Source organism: Scyliorhinus torazame, chromosome 1 (assembly GCF_047496885.1).
Source record: "Scyliorhinus torazame isolate Kashiwa2021f chromosome 1, sScyTor2.1, whole genome shotgun sequence".
Taxonomy (NCBI): Eukaryota; Metazoa; Chordata; class Chondrichthyes; order Carcharhiniformes; family Scyliorhinidae; genus Scyliorhinus; species Scyliorhinus torazame.
The window spans coordinates 72,088,611-72,108,355 of NC_092707.1; the positions used below are offsets into that span (position 1 = coordinate 72,088,611).

General features: G+C 46.9%; 1 long non-coding RNA gene across 1 annotated transcript in view; it reads left to right on the forward strand.

Moving 5' to 3' along the window:
- The window catches only part of LOC140429517 (uncharacterized), a 31,163-nt gene extending 21,157 nt beyond the window's left edge, over positions 1-10,006 (forward strand). Inside the window, exon 2 of the long non-coding RNA XR_011949108.1 lies at positions 7,989-10,006. This is a non-coding gene — a long non-coding RNA (uncharacterized lncRNA). The remainder of the gene's footprint in view (positions 1-7,988) is intronic.
- The last annotated feature ends 9,739 nt before the right edge of the window (positions 10,007-19,745 follow it).

Genomic DNA, 19,745 nt, shown 5'->3' on the forward strand with positions numbered 1-19,745 from the left:
CTGCTGTTATATAGATATATTGTAGCCACGTAAAATGGCTGCGTTCCGATTAATCTGGCCAAACCCAGTTTGAAATGGCTAACCCGAAAGACTGCTGGGAAAAGCAGCTAACAAGACACAAGCAGGCAGCTGCAGACAGTATTGCATATTCGGCTCTGGGGAAGTTAGCCCAGATCAATACTCAGGGCTATCAACAGCCCATCAACCCAGGTATTTGCAGTTACATTCAGGACTGTTTGCAGCCCATCTATCCAGACATCTGCAGTTAAATCGACTATCCCCGGGAACAATTGCAACATATTAGCAATTGAATACCGGACCAGACCGGTCGGCGCCTGCAGTGGCCGAAACAAAGACAGGTGAACGACCACCCCCCGATCGAGGAATCACCTCACCATTGGACACATCGACCCCAGGGATTGGGAACAAATCCAATCACTTGGGACTCAGGGTCAAGGGCCGCCCCGGGAGGCGGGAAGGCCCTGGGCCCTATGAAAGTGAGGGGCCAAGTTCCGATCTCTCTCTCTCTCCTCTTCGCCTGCTCGGCAACTGTAAGTTTGAATCCAGCGATCGCTATCCGGTAGAGACACCTAGCCACCGACCTGTAACAGCCTTTTGAATCCCACGGGCCAGATCTGATTGGACAAGCCATTTGTTTCCCTGACCTGGTGGGCTCTTCCTAAGTTAAGTATTGGCCAGTAGTGATAGGTTTATTATATAGAAAGTAGTATTAGGGTATTAATATTGCTTGTTGTATATAATAAATGACCGTTGTTTTAATCCTTACTAAGCGGTGTGCTGTATTATTAATCATAACCTGAACTTGAACCACGTGGCGGTATCATAAAGATACCTGGCGACTCGTGAGCAAAGGTGACGTAATCAGAGCCAATAGACTAAGGTTAAAAAGAGCAACATAATCGGCGACATCCTGACGGGACCCGACTTAGAAGTGGAAAACCACTCCGGGAGAACCCCAACATTTTGAATTAGAATCCAATCGGAAACAACAAAAAAAAAATCCACAAGTGTTCAAGCGGTTCTGGTTAATAATTCACAATTCGGAAGTGTGTATATGCATGCGTAACTAACAGGGTTATAAGGCAAAACTGATAGATTTTTTGTTGCGTCAAAACTATCGGCAGTTGGTATTTCAGAAATTAGCGCAAGCCGTATCCGCATCTACCACACCACCTTAGCCCCCTGTTCCAAATTCAAACATAACGAGCAGATAAGAGAGAGCCATGCAGGCAATGCAAGCGATGCAGCGCCTCATGAACCCCGAAGATTTTGCTGTCGCACCAGTCAGCAGCGTAGGAGCAGGACAGTGTCCCGTTTGGGAAGTGGAAATCCGCAAATTTCTGCAGGACAAAGGATGGCCCATGTGGAAGGATTTCTGCAATAACGACGACTCAGGTCCTGGAAGTATAGGGCATACTTGGTGGGAGAACCTGAGTGAGATCCACAAAAAGAGTTTAGCAAAAGCGCGCAAGCCGATGGCAATTGTGTCCTGTCTGGCACAATTGCGAGGCACAGAGGAGGTCGTCAGGACTCTCCGCAAGGAAATAGAAGGCATATATCGGATGAGTAAAATCGATGTATGCGAAATTGAGAAAGAGAATCTGGAGTTAAAAGGGAAATTAGCAGCAAAGGACGAAGAGGTGGCTGACGCCAAACGGGATCACCAATCTTGTCTGGCGCACTTGAGTAGTTTCCAGTCACAATATGAAAAGGCTTATCAGGACCTGCAGCGTGCAGTCCTGGTAAAGAAAGAAACAGAAAACCAGGTAGAGACGCTCCAGAAACAATGCAGTGATCTCAAGGCAGCCTTGAGAGCGCTCCATGCCACAACCACGGAACAAAGGCAGAGTACTTTGGACCATGCAAAGTGCCGAAAGCAGATTGCAGACTTGAAAGCACTGCTTTCTGTCCAAAAGGGATTTCAAGAAACCTTTGGGGAAAGTTTCGACCAGGAAGACGGCCCTGATTGGGAAGAATTGCAAGAGACAGCGCAGAGATATGTTCAGGGAACATGTGCGCAGGGAAAACCCCAAAGGAGGAAAGCACCCCCACCCCCCACACAACAGATAATACAGGCTCCCATGAACCCTGTAACAACCCACCGCACCGCCACAGCAGACGAGGCGGAGGTCTTATATTCCACCCCCCTCACAGTGACCCAATTACGGGACGCGTGTGCCAAAATCACACCGTTCCTCCCCGCTTCAGACCCCCACCAGTTCTTTGCCACCGTCAAACACCAGGCGACCATGTACGGCGTGGGTGAGAAAGAGCAGGTAAAGCTCACGGTCCTCAGCTTAGACCCATCTGTCGCAGCAGCCCTTCCCGACCCACAGAATGTAGGAGGAGGCACCCTTGCAGAAATGCATACCGCCATCCTGGAAACGATTGGGTGCAACCGGGGCGACCCCGTAGACGGTCTGAATAAATGCAGACAGAAAAAGTCTGAACACCCCACAGTGTTCGCAGGACGCTTGTGGATTCATTTTGAAGCCGTTTTCGGCAACGTAGATCGTGCCCATTTGTCCCCAGACAATATGGCCAAATGGACCCACACCCTTATCTCCCATGCCACGGAAGCAGGACAGAATGCCTGGAGCAATTATGACCCCTCGGAGGAGGCTCATAATGAAAAGTGGGTGGTCAAAAGATTGTCCCGCGTTTGGGAACAAGCGGCTCATGGCAAATCAGCAACTAGAACCCCCGAGGAAAACCAAGCCGCCGCAGACGTGCAGGCAGTAAGACCCACTCTCCACAACCCCGCCTTGGTAAACGAGGGAAAGAACAGCCCCCCAGCCAAACCGCAAGAGTGCTACAATTGCGGACACTTGGGACATTTTGCTAGAGAATGCAATGGCCCTAAAAACCCACAGAGAGCCCATCAGACCGGCACTCCCAATAAGAAAAAGGCAGAGCCCACACACAGCGTTAGCGCCCAGTCCGATCAGACAGACGTGACCGGAACAGTCTGACGGTGTATAGGCTCACCCAGCTGGGTCTGCGATACCCTTTGGGATAGGTCAGGACGACCCGTAGTCGCAGCAAAGTTTAGGGGACAGCCGATCGAGCTTCTCTAGGACACAGGAGGGTCCCGCACAACCTTAAATTCCTCCACCCTTGGTAAGGACACGTGGCCCACCACACCCACTATCACCCTCAGCGGCTTCACAGGCCACTCACAACAGGGGCATATCACGACCCCTGTACCCATCCAGATCGGAACTATTAATACAAAGCACCCCGTAGTGTTAGTCGACCTGCCCCCAACAGCAGAGCACATTTTAGGAATCGATTTTATGAACTCACACCACCTCTCCTTCGATCCAGTCAACCAGTGTGTCTGGTAGATGGCGAAATCCGCTAGAGCCCCCGCAACACTCAATATAGGGGACTACATGAACAAAATCAGCGCCGTAGGCGAGTTTTGGTTTAACCCCAGCACACTCAGCACGGACAGACAGGTTAGGGCAGTCCTGCAGAAAAACAGGGCAGCATTTGCAACCCATAAACACGACTGTGGACGAATGACCGGCTCCATACAGATAACCGGACCGGACCCAAGACCCCAGAAACAGTACCAATTTCCCCTAGAAGCAGAGGGAGAAATCCTAAAGGTCATAGAAAGCTTGTTAGAACAGGGCGTCCTAAGACCGGTAGCCTCGACTAACAATGCCCCGATTTGGCCAGTAAGGAAACCCGACGGATCATGGCGTTTAACCATTGATTATCGGGAACTCAATAAAGTCACCCCCGCAGCAGCCCCCACCGTTGCAACAAGTCCCGAGACCATGCTCAAACAGGGACTCCATGCCCGATATTTCACGGTTTTGGACGTCAGTAATGGGTTCTGGTCCATTCCATTGGCAAAGGCGTGCCAGTACAAATTTGCCTTCACTTTCCGAGCTCAGCAGTACACGTGGACATGCCTGCCACAAGGCTTCCACAACTCCCCCTCCATTTTCCACCGACAGCTGGCAAATGGACTAGCAAAATCTTCTCGCCCCGAATGTCTGGTACAGTATGTAGACGACCTATTACTGCAGACAGACACCAAGGAAGAGCACATTGAGCTTCTGTCCAAACTCCTGGAATTGTTACAGTCAATTGGATGTAAAGTAAACTCCAAAAAGGCCCAAATATTGGAAGAAATGGTGATATATTTGGGTACTATCATCACACACGGCAAACGCGAGATCGAGCACAAAAGAATTGACTCGATCGCTAAATTGCCCCTTCCCCAACACGTGGCAGCCCTCCGGTCGTTTTTAGGATTGGTTGGCTACTGCCGAAACCACATTGACGGTTTCGCCAGCAAGGCAGCGCCCCTCTCGGACGTCCTAAAGAAAGGAAGCCCCTGGGAATGGCTTCCGCAGCATACGGAGGCTGTGGAATCACTAAAACAGGCACTCATAGCCGCCCCCGCACTATAAGTTCCCGACCCGCTTTCCTCTTTCGCCATAGAGGTAGCGACCACAGACCGCACCCTTTCAGCCGTGCTCCTGCAGGAACGGCACGACCAGCTAAGTCCCGTAGCTTATGCCTCCCGAATTTTAGATGCTGTGGAGCAGGAATTTTCAGCCTGTGAGAGGCACCTGCTCGCAGTTTTCGGGGCAGTCCAGTACCTTTCCTACATTACCGGACTGAACCCCATCACCATCTTGACCGAACACCCCCCCCCACACAACTTTTACTGGACGGACGACTTAAAGACGGTACCGTCAGCCAAATCCGCGCTGCTAGGTGGGCCCTTCTCTTACAAGGACAGGACATCACAGTAAAATGGACAACGACTCACACATACTTAGCGGACAATCTACAATATCCCGGAACCCCCCATGAGCGTGAAATCATCTCGGCCCACCATAATACAGGCCCCTTTATAGCCAGAACACCCCCCAGAAAACTAGCCACTCCATCTCAGAACCCCCCTCACCCGGACACGTGTGATCCCATCAGGATTTATGTGGATGGATCTTCCACAATCCTGGATGGGCAACGCATAACAGGTTGTGGGATTTATGTGGAGGACGCGCAGGGACGCGCCCTCGAAGAAATCGCATTAAAATTGCCCGGGCACTTAGGCGCGCAGGCAGCAGAGCTTGCGGCCATCGCCTACATTGTAGACCACCCAGATTCCTTCCCCAGCCCAGCAGACATATATTCAGACAGTCTGTACGTCTGCAACAGCCTCACCGAATTTCTGCCCCTCTGGGAAACAAGAGGATTTGTTTCCGCGGATGGAAAACCCCTCCCCTCAGCCCCATTACTCCGCCATATTCTGGAAAAGGCCAAGAACAGGACTTTTGGCATTATAAAGGTCCGCAGCCACCATCGTTCTTCCCCCCCGGAAATGTAAAAGCCGACGCGCTGGCTAAGGCAGGATCCAGGCATGGGTACTTTTGGAAGCCCCCCGGGAGCGCCCCAGTGAGTGCGCCAGTGAGTGCAGTTCAGGTCGTGCAGACTAGGATCGAGGATCTAGTAGCGGCCCAGAAGCAGGATCGCGCTCTCACTGAGATCGTGAGAGGGAAGTTTCCAGCCTCATATGAGAGGTTCCGGAATACCATAACCACACATGATGGTGTGGTGCTAAAAGACAGCCTTTACGTGGTTCCTGTACAAGATAGGAATCAGATGATCTGTCTATTCCATGACGGCCATGGACACCAGGGAATAGAACCCACCGCAGCCCACCTCAAGCAGCTTTGTTGGTGGCCAAATCTTAAAGAGGATGTATCCCATTACATCGGAAATTGCCTCATCTGCGCGCAAAACAACCCAGATAGGTATGCCAAAAAGGCACATCTCAGCCACACCCGCCCCGTTAACGGCCTCTGGACTAACCTCCAGATCGATTTTATAGGTCCATTGCCCCCTTGCAGGAATGGCTATAAATATGTTCTGGTGGTCATTGACACTTTTACAAAGTGGGTGGAAGCATTTCCAGCCCGCACCAACACCGCGAAAACCACCGCCAAAATCCTAACCCACCACATCTTCACAAGATGGGGACTCCCCCGCAGTATTGAATCGGACCAAGGTTCTCACTTTACGGGACGGGTCATGCAGAACGTCCTCACGATATTTGGCATAACTCAAAAATTTCACATTGCGTACCACCCTCAGTCGAGTGGTATAGTGGAGCGCATGAATCGGACCCTAAAAACCACCCTTAGAAAAATGGTCCAGCAAAACACCACTTGGGATTCGGTCCTCCCCTTTGCGCTGATGTTTTTGCGCAACACTGTTTCCACCTCCACAGGTTTCACCCCGCACACCCTCATGACCGGACGCCCCATGAAAGGGACAGAATACTTGCGAGGTTTAGACCTAACCAGCCCCGAAGTCACGGCCCTCACCCACGAGAAGGCCAACTTCCAAATATAAAAACGGCTCAGCTAGCAGCCGCTGTTAAACTGGGCACTAAAAGAAAACAGAGCAAGGCCTGTTTTGCTAAGGCAGTACATGCCACGGAGTACAACATAGGACAGCGTGTACAACCCCAGCACGTTTCTGTCTCCAAAATACTCGGGTCCCTATTCAATTACGGACAAAATAAGCCCGTCGGTATATAAAATTAAATACCAAAATGGTAAGACTGCATGGTTTCACATAAACCAGCTCAAGGTTTATGGAGCACAGTCAAACCACTCCCACCACGTCATGCTTGACGCAGCTGACCAAACCCCGCCCACATCCAACGTGACCACTCCCACCCCTTCCACGTCCAGCCCAGACACGGACTCGCCACCGACTCCACCCACGACCTTTACGCTCCGCCCCGGAACGCCCACAGACTGCAGCGGCACAGACAGCGACTGTGACTCTGACGACAGCCACAGCACGCCTCCCTACCATCCTGGTCCCACACCCAGCAACTCCGACCTCGACTCCAGTGACCCCTTCCTCATCACCTACTTAAATAAACCCCACCACCGACCACCGAACTACACGGACGACCCCGACTTTGTCCCCACCCAACTCGATACCACTCATTGGCACCGCGACAACTCCTGCAGACTCGTCTGCAACGACGAGGACGATCCCAACTCATACCACGCAGCCCTTTCCGCCCAGATCCACTCCAGAGTTTGACACCCGGGAGAAGGTGACGACCTCGGGCCTGACTCCGCCAACCCTTTTGCGACCCTGTTCGCAACCGAGAACTGAGGTGTCCACATGATGATTTAAAGGAGACACTTGGTGAAAAGTGTTGTCCTTCCTGATGGAACCTGCAGAATGTTTTACGTTGTCTGTCTGTTTGTTAAATGTTGTTCGTCCTACAGGAGACCGTTCTCACTACCACACACCCATTCACCTGAACTTTTTAACTTTTCCCACTGACACCCACCGCGGCCACACGCCCAGTCGGCTGATACCTCTGAGGACTTGCCTCAGACACCCACCACCGCCACACGCCCAGTCGGCTGATACCTCTGAGGACTTGCCTCAGACGCCCGATCGTAGCTACTCTTCTGATTGGATGGTAGAATCAGAACAGTAACCCCACCATGATGACTACATTTTTGTCCGTTCTTTGGTTGCTCAGGCAGTGGAGAAACGGCGTGAGACCCGCCCTGCCTGGGGACCCCCCCGTTGGTCAAAAACGCTCGGGTAGGGAAGATACGGTATTGGTAGCCGTCCTACCCGGGGACTCCACCCAAATCTTACCCGTCGCGGCCCACACGCACCTCATTCGAACTTTTCTTTCAAAAACAGTTTTATTTTATTTAGGCAACCTTTGGGTACATGCTATTTACATCCTAGAACATTTGGATGATAAACCTAGCACTGGTCCACCATTGGGAAGTGTGCCGTGTCCAAACATTTGTTTTGGAAAAAAAAATGGGGGGGGGAGAGTCACATACTGTGACCAATTATAAGGGTTTAATTGGCCCCAAGAAGGACAGACACACAAACACACCAGACATTAAACCAAAGTATTTACACACACTACGCTTGTCTTACAGAACTCCAGAAGCTCCAAGTCCGGAGAAAACCAGCGAACACAGGAAAAGGAAAGAAAGAAGACAGCCATGAGGACTCCTTTCTTCGTGCTCAACATGTTTGTGCTGGACTTTTGGTTGCGCGGGAACGCGGACCCCATCACTCCAAATCCCTTTACTTTTAACACTTCACGGCCCAGTAATACCGAGGGCCCAGTCACCAACCACGCTGCATTATCCTGGTGTGCCAAGTTCATAACTTGGTACTCCTTATCGTACATCATTGAGGCACTGTTGGCATTGGCTATACTCAGTTGTGCAGTACAGACCATGTGCCTCCGCAAGTGGAAAAGGAGAGCGTACCGCGCTCGAACCCCGGTCTATCGGATCCGATCCCCGATATGCGCCTATGACCAGACCCCAGACCCCCGCGACATATGAATAATAAAACATGCACTGGCGGTTTTTCCTGTAAATAAAAAGAAAATGTATGGAAATGTATGATCCTGAACTTGACTGCCAAGCCAGGAAAGAATATATTAAAGGTTGTGACTGTTATTGTATGTTTAGAGAGATAAGATTGTATAATGCTTGAAAAATTGTTTAGGTAAAATTAGAGGTTCCCAGTTGTTTTTTTTATAAATACATGCCCCTGCCTGACGTAGCGCCCTCAAGAATTGTTTAGGTAAATTTTTGTGCATAGCTAGGGTCAGAGTAGTGGCCATGTAGGAGGTGCCCCCCACCCCCCCGGTCATGGAACGAAGAGGACAACATTTATGTGATCCTTCACGCTTTGCGTTAGGATCACAAGGCAGGATGTAGCCACGTAAAATGGCTGCGTTCCGATTAATCTGGCCAAAACCCAGTTTGAAATGGCTAACCCGAAAGACTGCTGGGAAAAGCAGCCAAGAAGACACAGGCAGGCAGCTGCAGACAGGTTTGCATATTCGGCTCTGGGGAAGTTAGCCCAGATCGATATTCAGGGCTAACAACAGCCCATCAACCCAGGTATTTGCAGTTACATTCAGGACTGTTTGCAGCCCATCTATCCAGACATCTGCAGTTAAATCGGCTATCCCCGGGAACAATTGCAACATATTAGCAATTGAATACTGGGCCAGACCTGTCGGCGCCTGCAGTGGCCGAAACAAAGACAGGTGAACGACCACCCCCCAATCGAGGAATCGCCTCACCATTGGACACATCGACCCCAGAGATTGGGGACAAATCCAATCACTTGGGACTCAGGGTCAAGGGCCGCCCCGGGAGGCGGGAAGCCCCGGGCCCTATGAAAGTGAGGGGCCAAGTTCAGATCTCTCTCTCTCTCCTCTTCGCCTGCTCGAGACCTTCGCAAGAACAGCAACCGGCAACTGTAAGTTTGAATCCAGCGATCGTTATCCGATAAAGACTCCTAGCCATTGACCCGTATCATCCTTTTGAATCCTGCGGGCCAGATCCGATTCGATAAGCCATTCGTTTCCCTGACCTGGTGGGCTCTTCCTAAGTTAAGTATTGGCCAGTAGTGATAGGTTTATTATATAGAAAGTAGTATTAGGGTATTAATATTGCTTGTTGTATGTAATAAATGACCGTTGTTTTAATCCTTACTAAGCGGTGTGCTGTATTATTAATCATAACCTGAACTTGAACCACGTGGCGGCATCATAAAGATACCTGGCAACTCGTGAGCAAAGGTGACGTAATCAGAGCCAATAGACTAAGGTTAAAAAGATCAACAATATGTTATTGTAAATAAATGTTATTACTTTGTATCCTTAAAACTCGTGCTGTATTCTTCGTGGCCCTCACAAAAGTAGCCTTTATGTGTTATAACCCATACAAGACCTCTGGGGTTGGAGCAATCAGTCTCCCTGTGAGTCTCGCCGAATACCAGCTCCCCCGCTGAGAGGGCGAGGAGCATGAGATCGTTCATGATCTGTAAAAAGTCTGCCAGGTTTGGAACCGATAGAGCAGACCCAGCTGGGATCTGATATATATTGTAAATAGAATTGCTTAACAATAAACCATTTCTTTTTGCTAAATCGGTCTGGACTCATTTGTGGTCTACAATAGTCCCCTTGACTTCAATAAGTTGTCTGCTTTTCTCTGGAACGTCCTCTAATTTTACTTCTATTTCTTTAATCTTTATTGACTCTACTGCTCCCTGGAGGGTGTTAGGGACTTCCTCGTCTCTCTGCAGCTGAATATATATCTTCTGGTTCCCTTCTGCCCACCATTCTCCATGGACTGCATTTGACCCTCTGGACACAGTGCCAGGTATCTCACCAAGGCATTCCCCCAAAATAGGCCCACTCCTTCAAGAGTAAGCTCAGCACAACACTGGCCATCACTACATCAGTGACCTACTTACTCTGCAGTCAACTTTTTATCAGGGGAACTTTTAAAACATGTGCCAGCACCCATTTCACTAGCATTGTGGTATTTGTCCTGCTTTTGGCATTGTGGTATTTGTCCTGCTTTTGGGTGGCATTTCAGCTATAAGCAATGTTTGCAAACACACTGTGTATCTCTGAAATTGGGTATTTAACTTCTTTGACCTTGCAATACAAAAGGAGTCATTGTCTCTTTTGCAAGAAGCCTCGGCAGGTATTCTGTCCTACCTTTGCTCCATTTCAGTCTGGTACTTTAAGGCTATGGGCACGGTTCTGACCCTGTTGGCTTCTTGGTTAACCAAACATTTTCTTTGATGTATGCAGGCATGAAGACAAGCTGGGTGGGTTACAGCTGGTTTATTTTCCATGGTCTTTCTTTTTAAAGTTGGGGATTGATCATCCCTGTCTTCCCAACTCTTCTTTCCTCTAAAGTCTATTTCTGTTCCATCTACCTACTTGTTATTTCTCCAAGAAAGTAACTCTTCAAGTGTTCATGGATCAAAATTTGTTTTGGTTTATGGGTTAAATCGTATTCATCAGTCATGATAGCTGCTTCTCATACTTTTGAAATCCTTTATTCTCTATGTGAGTTTGAGGCTGTATAGGAGGCAGTTTTTGAACTCCTCCAACCAAATTACTTGCCTTAATGTGTTATAGGTGTGGTCAATTTTGAGGGCTTACACACACACCGGTCAAAAGCTAACCATTTAATTACCTCAAATTCAAGGGAAGTCCATCTGGGCTTTTTAGGGGAATGCCTGAATTGTTGGCGATATGCCGCTGGTACTTCATAGGCTCTGAGAATAACAGCTTTGGTCTGATTAGGCAGCTCAGAATGAGCCATGTGGGCCTTTCCTACTGGCTGACCTTGTATCAGGAATGTCCAAATCTCTGCTGGTCATTGTAATTGAGTTGCCAGTATCATTAAATTTCCACATCCTCGTCTTCAAACATGGGGATACATTGGGAATATTTTAGGACAATGAAGCTTGTTTCTGGATGAAGGATATCTAAATGACCATGGGATAAAGTCTCCCTAGCTGCTACAGTCTGTCTCAGTTCCCTACCTTTCAGCGCCTGTAACCATCTCTCAATTTTTTCCCAAGTTGGAAAGCACATTCTCTCACTCTCCTGTAACTCTAAATCCGATTCCAATGGGCCAGTAAATCGCGCCCCTCAACTCAATATTCAGAGTTCAGTATTGTTTCTATTTTATTGAATTTATTTCAGGGTTGCACACAGAAAAGTTGTTTTTTGCATCGAAGAAACTACAGTCCTGCCACAAAGAAGACTGAGATTATAAGCTGTAACAGTATATTAACTTCATCTGTATTTAATCATGTGTATGTGTCAGTGTGTCTGAAATGAGTTCCCAATGGTGGGAGTGTCCAGAACCAGAGGTCTTAGTCTAAGGATACAAGGTAACCTTTTAGGACTGAGATGTGGAGAAATTCCTTCACCAAGAATAGTAAGCCTATGAAATTCGCTACCACAGGCAACAGTTGAGGCTAAAACATGATTTCAAGATGGGGTTATAGTTCTTGGGACTAAAAGGATCAAAGAATATGGAGGGAAAGTGGGAACAGGTTACTGAGTTGGATGATCAGTCATGATCATATTGAATGGTGATGCAGGCACGAAGGGCCGAATGGCCTACTCTTGCTCCTATTTTCTGTGTTTCTATGTTTCTATTTCTGTAATCTCCTCCCCACAAACCCCTCAGATATCTGGGTTCCTCTAATTCTGGTCTCTTGAGCATACCCAATCGTAACCGCTCCACCACTGGTGGATGTGTCTTCTGTTGCCTCTGCCCCGAGCACTACCTCACTTTCCCCCATTAAGCTATTTTTTAAAAACCTACTCTTTGACAAATATCTCCCAAAATAATAACAGAAATGGCTAGAAAATCTCAACAGGTTTCCTGGCAGCATCCGCGGAGAGGTTTGAGTCTGTATGACTCTTCTCCCGAGTTCTGAATTTCCAGCATTTGCAATATTTTGGTTTTATGCCAATATCTCCAATGTAGCTCGGTGTTCTACTTTGTTTTATAATGCTCCTGTGAGGTGTGTTGGGACATTTCATTACATTAAAGCTGTTACATAAATACAAGGTGTCGTTGAGCTTGCTACTTCTTTATCCTTTCCTGGCATTCCCTGATATTCTTTGCTTTCAAACATTCACCTTTTAAATGTTGTCCTTCTAAGTGTTGTTCTAGACATTGCCTATATTTGTGGCAAAGCACTCTACATTACAATAATACTTTGTGTGACAAATAAAATTTTCTAACTCCCTTCTCTAATTTTCTGGTGGTTCTTTGTCACCAATTTGCTAATCGATGAGAACAATCTGTCACTATTTCCCCTCAAAGTCTTTCAGAAATTGGAAAGCCTCTGCCCACTGTGCTGGTTTAGCTCGGTTGGCTGGACAGCTGGTTCGTGATGCAGAGCGAGGCCAACAGCATTGGTTCTATTCCCATACCGGCTGAGATTACTCATGAAGCTCCCACCTTCTCAATCTTGCCCCTCGCCTGAGGTGTTGTGATCCTCAGGTTAAATCGTGACTGGTCGAGATTCTACGAAGGGTTAATGCAATATCATCATGTGCTAGATTAGGATTAATACCATTGAAGGTTGTGCACAGAGCCTGTTTAACCAAATTCAAGATGAGTAGAATGTTTGTTAAAGATGAGTGTGAACGGTGTGGAACTGGCCCTGCAAATCATTTTCACATGTCCAAAACTCATTGGATTTTCAGCACCATGTCGGCCATTCAAAAATTAAACTGAATCCCTGTCCTCTAATAGCCGTATTTGGGGTATCGGATTTACCGAAGCTACAAACAGGGACTGGGACTGATGTTTTTGCCTTCACTACTCTAATTGCTCGCAGGCTGATACTAATGAGTTGGAAATCATTTTCTCCACCCATTGCCTCAATATGGCTTGGAGATTTTATGGCATTTTTATATTTCGAAAAATTTGAAAACACCCTGAAGGGCTGAATTGAAGAATTTTACCGGAGATAGCAACCGTTCATTTTATACTTTAACAATTTGATCACCATTAGCTGTTAATAAAATTGGGGAGAGAAAAGGGGAAGTTTGTTATTGTTGTTGGAAAGAAATTGTTACTGTTATTGCTTGTGATTTATGTATAACTTTAACAAACTGAATAAAAACATTTTTTTTTAAATCACCACCAGTCAGCTCTCTCCCTCAGAGGGGAAAACAGCTTATGGTCATCTGGGACTACGGTGAGTTTATTTTATTACCTCCCCACCTAACGTCTGTTCAAGTAGAAATAATCCTGATTTTTAAAAATCTTTCTTCCTAATTATAACAGCTGTAATCCGAGTGAATTTTCATTTTCCCTTTCCATAACTTGAATATCCTTCCCACTCCAGGACTGCATACAAAGTTCCAATGCCATGGATGTTATATTGGACACTATCCACAGTGTGAATGGAGTATTTGTCAGGCATCTGTCTCCAATATATATTCTGACAACAGAATAAGGAAGAGAAGCAGAGTCTTGAAAGAACAGATTAAGAAAAATTGCTTTTGAGTAGATAAAAATGTTTAGATTTTCGTATCTGATGAGACAATGAAAAGATAAAAAATGGAAATAAATTCTGGAATTTAGAAATAAAACACAGCTGGTGTCAACTGAATTTGACATACCCTGGGTCAACTCCATTGTACGTCCAGCATATTTTTATTAGGGTAAAACTGATGGCTAACATCAGAAGTGGGATTCTCCGAAATGGGCATGATGGCCCGACGCCGGGGTCAAAACGGCGCAAACTACTCCGGCGTCAGGCCAACCGGAAGTAGCGGAATTCTCCGCACTTCCGGGGGCTAGGAGGACGTCGGAGGGGTTGGCGCCACGCCAACTGGCGCCGAAGGGACTGTGCGAGTCCACGCATGCGCCAAAGGGCCGGCGTGATCCCGCGCATGCGCGGAGCAGCGGCGTATTCTAGCGCATGCGCAGGGAGGTGTCTTCTCTGCGCCGGCCATGGCGGAGCCCTACAGGGGCCGGCACAGAAGGAAGAAGTGCCCCCACGGCACAGGCCCGCCTGCAGATCGGTGGGCCCCGATCGCTGGCCAGACCACCGTGGCCCCCCCCCCCCCCGGGGTCGGATTCCCCCACGCCCCCCGAGGACCGCCCCAGCCGACTTACCTGCCAGGTCCCACCGTGTGGGACCATGTCTAATCCACGCCGGCGGGACTGGCCAGAAACCGACAGCTGCTCAGCCCATCGGGGCCCGGAGAATTGCCGGGGGCCGCTGCCAATGGCCCCCGACCGGCATGGCGTGAACCCCTCCCTTGCCCGAAAACCGCCGCCGGAGAATATGGCAGCCGGCGTCGGGGAGGCGGGGCGGGATTACCGCCGCCCCCTCGGGGATTCTCCGACCCGGCGGGGTGGTCGGAGAATCCCACCTCTGTCTCACCCCCATTTTCTCAGGAGCAATTAAGGATGGGCAACAAAGGCTGACTCTGCCAGCAATATCCACACCCCATGAAAAATAATGTCAGCTTCCTGTTAGGTTACATTTAAATTACCCCATAAAATTGGAAGGTATGAGCAGATCCATCACAGTTCTCCTGAAGGAAATATTATGAGGGGGTTGTTGACAATGGGGCAGAAGTTAACTGCTTTCAACTGGTGCGAATCGAGCTGAATAGGTGTTAAACCGAGAGTTTCCCCACTCTGACCAATTTTAACAGTGGGCCATTGAGGTATTTATGTGACTCATACTGATTCCTCATTAATGTGAGCTCATTGACATCCTATCACTCAGAGGCAAGTCGAATGGTCTACTAGCTGGAGAAGCAGCCTTCAACCAGTGAAACCTACTGGATTCTTAGTGAAGGCCTGAGAAGGGAGGTTAAAAAAACATTTATTTTTCCACCAGAAGGAGCAGGATTTCTCCTCCAGGCCACACAAGGAAGTTCTGGGCCAATTGTGAAATGATGTAAGTCCGTTCATTTTAATCTGCAGCAAAAAAGCAGCTGATCGTTTCAATGATTCGCAGATCTTAATTTCCACCAAATCTTTTGTTTGTTTATGGTGCCCTTCGCGTATTGTTAAAATAGCTTGTAAAGTGAACCTGGTCCTAAATTCTCCGAGAGCTGATGGGAATGTATTTCTGAGGCTGTAAAAGGAAGCCAGTCCTGAGAGCCACTGTGCTGACTGGAGTTGTACCTTCGTTTAACTTCATGTTCTTGAAGGTCAAGTTGGTTGACCTGGTCAAAGTGGTTTACTTGCTATCGGGGCAAAAGGGATCACGGGACATGGGGGAAGGCAGGATCAGCGTATTGAACTCGATGATCGGCCATGATCGTAATGAATGGGGAGCAGGCCCAAAGGCTGAATGGCCTCCTCCTGCTTCTATTTTCCATGTCAACCACTTCTACCAGATCTGCGTAAACCTATAGCCTCAGAAATACATCCCAATCAGCTCTCAGAGAATTTAGGGCCACGTCCACTTTACAAGCTATTTTAATAATATATGGAAGGCACCATAATTAACCAAGATTCGTTGGAAATTAAGATCTGTGAATTATTGAAAAGATCAGTGCCGACTGCTTTTTGCTGCAGATTAAGAACAAAAGAACAAAGAAAAGTGCAGCACAGGAACAGGCCCTTCGGCCCTCCAAGCCCATGCCGATTAAAATGAACAGACTTAGTTCATTTCATAATATTTTATATGTGACACTTATTTTGATGAATCTCAAGGTTTTCATGCACTAAAATTGAAGATCTTTTAAACAAAACACAAAATTCGTAATTTCCAGAAACCCAAATTCTTTAAAAATAACAATAAAATACATAAACGGACAGGATTTACCTTGAACATGTATTTCCGGTGCCCTGAATAGTATGGAACAAAAAAAACTTATAAAGTGAAAAAGGAAATTAAATTTACCTCATATCACTTCATGTAACTTGATCCCAAAAACCTGAAAACGATAAAGTCAAATAAATAGACTTGAAACACTTCCTGTTCAAGTTTAGTACCTTGAAGCTAAATAAAGGCAAGTCAAAAATTCCCTCTTCCTGGCTATACAGTAAATCCTAATGTTCTATAAACAACACCCTGACTGGGATTTTTTTAAAAAGAGAAATAAAATAGGTCATCAATCAACTCCTTTAGAGGCATAGCCAGGGTTACCACAGGAGGAAACATCAAAAGCAACTTTCTAAACTCCTGCAGTCTGATATATGACAACTCATATGTATGCTTTTCAGAGAGAAAAAAAACAGCCAAGTATTGTGATTCCAAGCTGGGAACCACAAGCTACTTAAAAGCATAACAAGGACAGCCAGAGTGATACCATTTTAAGCGACAGCAAATCATGCTGCAGCCAGGGAGGCAGGAGCTCCTTGAACCCACTTAGAGTTGGAGCCACAAGAGGCAATAAAACTCATTAATGCCATTCCCTCAGTCTGTAGGGAGCCAGTTGTGTCAGTTACAGCGGCTTTTTTTTCTCATTCAGCATTTGCTTATGTGATGTATGCAAGGGTCTGAGATCGCACAAACCAACAGTGGTTTGGGAAAGTTCCACTACTGGGTCATCATGGTGCCCCTGGGCTTGCAATTTCGCAATACGGAGATATTTCATGTATTTTTTAAACCATAATGAAGTATTCTTGAAAAACAGACTCGGTTGCAAGATCTCTCCAAGCTTGACGTGAGACATCAGATGGTCTGATGAGGTTAGATTAGATGGCACGTCAGAAATCTAGTGAGCAGAAAATAGGTATTCTAAAGAGACTGGGAGACGTTAACAAGCTGGTGTGCATAGACAAAGTCAAAATTGTTTTTGTTCAAGTTCCCTAATGGAAATTCTAGTGCTGTGATGAAAAAAATTCCCCTTGAATTCATGCCCCTCTGTACTAAGGCAAAGAACGTTTCTGCTTTGTAAACTAGTTAGTTGAAATGAATACAAAGTCATTTTTGGCTCACTTCACTGCAAACCAAGTCACCAGTTCATTTCAAGAAAGGGATTCACCAATTTAAAGCTTAAGGAGCATATTGGACTTCATAAAACTTTATCAGTCTTGTACAGGAAATAGCTGAAAATAAAACTCTTGAGTGCTACCAGTTTAAAAATTCCTTCCATTATTAATTGAGCATTATATTTGTCCTTCACAGAGGACACATGGCTGCAGAATAGCTCAGTGTATCCCATCACTCATGCTGATGATTGTTGAACATTCTGATTAAGCCTCCCACGCTAATTAAACTCTTGCAGCCAGGACTCTTGCAGTTCCTGATGTTGGTGACAGCAGGACAATTGGCCAGGCCGTGAGGATTGGCGAGGTCTAGAAAGCACGTTGAGTTGTGTGGTCCCTGGAGGTTGATGCACAAACCAAAAGTGCATGGAAGACATTCTGCCATTGAACCAATTATGCTCAGTTATGGATTATAATAGGTGAGCACTCACCAAAATTTGCTTTGGCAGTGAGGTTGACCACAAAGCATTGTGTTTAGTGACTGGGATGTTGCAGCAGCAATGCACTGCTTTGCAGAAATGTATGTTAGCACAGTAAATAGCCACTGTCACCTATTGCATCTCATGTCATCAGTGAGATCAAGAGATTGCAACCTGTCATGTTCACAGTGCTCTTTGCTCATCATGCACAGATACTTGAGATGCTCTCTCAAAGATCTAAATTCTATGCTAACAAGGTGTGAGCATATAGTGTTGAAAACTACAAACACCAACTTGTCCATAGTAACTTAATCAAAGTTGATTGGCTATTGAAAGCAAAGTAGCATTATCTGATAGCAACTGGAGTGGTTGAGAGCCATCTTTAGAGAAACAGTGTCAACCCTGGGTAGTGTTAATTCTCAGTGACATCCATCAGCAACCTCACACTGAAAGAGCTCCAACGCTCACAGGTAAAATGGCAAGAAAACACACAAGCTAATGATTGACATAACATGGAACATTTGGCCATGAAAAAGGAATAGTCCTGATCACGATGAGAGGGAATAATAATATGAGCTCGGCTGTACATTGGCCCCCTTCGACTTTCAAAATTCTGGTTACTGAATGGAAGATGACTGGTGGAAGTCGCATCATGGGCCGGATTCTCCGCCTCCCTCCAGCCATGTGTTACTCAGCGGTGAGCCGTTTGCTGGCGGCAGGACTCTCTCTTCCTGCTGCTTGTCAATGGGATCTCCCATTGAAGTCACCCCATGCCATGGGCGGGGGTGCACTGTCATTGGGAAAAGAGAATCCCAACAGCCGGTGAATTCTGGCCAATATATTGATTGTTCTAAACACAAACACTGGAGAAGGAGGCAGTGTTGCTCTTCATTCAGACACTAAACTGCTCAACAGTCCAAGATGAATTTGCGAACAGAATTTTGACACGGCAGGAAAGCCGCACAGCAAGCGTTCCTTACAGTTAGGATAAATGTACCATTAACAACCAATAATGATGAAATAAAAAAATGAACCTTTCTGCAACAAACGTTATTTCAAAGCGCACATTGACAATCTCATCTTTATTGGATGGGTAGAAGCCCCCAGAGCTAGGCAAGGGTCACTGACTGGCGCAAACTGAATGCCAACGATCAACTCCTGTTGGTTCTGGGTGCCAAGCATCAACCGCACGCAGCATTTTAAAGCAAGCAGACAAATACAAGACGACGTACACATTCAAAGCACTGGCAGATGACAGATGGTGTAACCACCAGTTAAAATGTTATTGAAAAATAAAGTACAAGTCGGTTATGAGAAGAAGTCTGACCTGGAAAAGAGAACATGTTCACGGTGCATGACAACTCGTTCACAAAAAAAAGACTCCATTCATACTTTATCCAATGATGGAAAAATGTGTACTAACCAGAAACACCAGAGCAGCTCAGTAAATTGACATTTCCTCTTGTCGAACGAGATAAAAGTCAAAAGTTGCTTGTGTGACAGTAACGAAGGAACTTACATTTACACATTTCCTGATGACCACTTCAGAATGTCCCAAAGTGCTTTCAATGAATGAAACATTTTTTAAAGTACTGTCGCTTGTTATGTCAGCAACTATTAGTAGTGCACTGTAAACTGGCACTCACACAATAACCCCAGTCTCAAATCCAGAAGGTGAAGTGAGATCAAGGCATTAATTATTAGGGTGGCAGGTGCCAGGGTCGGCGGGGAATGCAAGACGCTGACACAGACAGGCCCGGTGGATTTTACGCTCAAGTGAGCATTGATTGATAGCAGGTGAGACTTTTGTCTATCTTTGGATGGAAGCCACACCTTGAAGAGCTGTTTGGCCAACCAGATTAGCTAACAGTTCACCAGCCCTTCCAGGCAAAGTGCTGAATTGGCCAGAAGAGGTACTGCAGCACCGTACCTGAGCTTCTATCTCCGGATC